Source organism: Rhinopithecus bieti, unplaced genomic scaffold, assembly GCF_001698545.2.
Source record: "Rhinopithecus bieti isolate Rb0 unplaced genomic scaffold, ASM169854v2 scaffold_28055, whole genome shotgun sequence".
NCBI lineage: Eukaryota > Metazoa > Chordata > Mammalia > Primates > Cercopithecidae > Rhinopithecus > Rhinopithecus bieti.
The window spans coordinates 2,191,096-2,191,415 of NW_016812914.1; the positions used below are offsets into that span (position 1 = coordinate 2,191,096).

Below are 320 nucleotides of genomic sequence, written 5' to 3' on the forward strand. Positions count from 1 at the left end.
GGGCGGTGGAGCCCGGCAGACTATCCCCCCAGCCTCCCACTTAGAGCTGCAGCCCTCCGCCCACCCTGCCCTCCCTCCTGGCTCAGGACAGCCCGGGGACCGAGTGGGAGGTGCCGCCTCAATTAATCACCTTGAGCTAATCCTCCCCCACCCAACCCCGACCCGGCTCAGGTCTGGCAGGGCCAGGCCACAGCAGACACGGCGCCGGGCCCGCTGGGGCAGGTGCCCTGTGGAGATTGACAGAGGGGCTGCCGTGGGTGGTGAGTGCGGGGCCTGCATGGGAGGTGGTGGGGGCAGAGATTCCCCCCAAGGGTGGAGGG

The 320-nt window shown here is 70.0% G+C and overlaps 1 protein-coding gene across 2 annotated transcripts in view; it reads left to right on the forward strand.

Moving 5' to 3' along the window:
* Nucleotides 1-206: 206 nt before the first annotated feature.
* RAX2 (retina and anterior neural fold homeobox 2) overlaps nt 207-320 on the forward strand; it is a 3,553-nt gene continuing 3,439 nt past the window's right edge. The window contains exon 1 of one of the 2 annotated variants that reach the window (XM_017847249.1): nt 207-260. The gene's annotated coding sequence lies outside the window, so the exon portion shown is untranslated. The remainder of the gene's footprint in view (nt 261-320) is intronic. The other variant, XM_017847250.1, reaches the window with a different exon arrangement.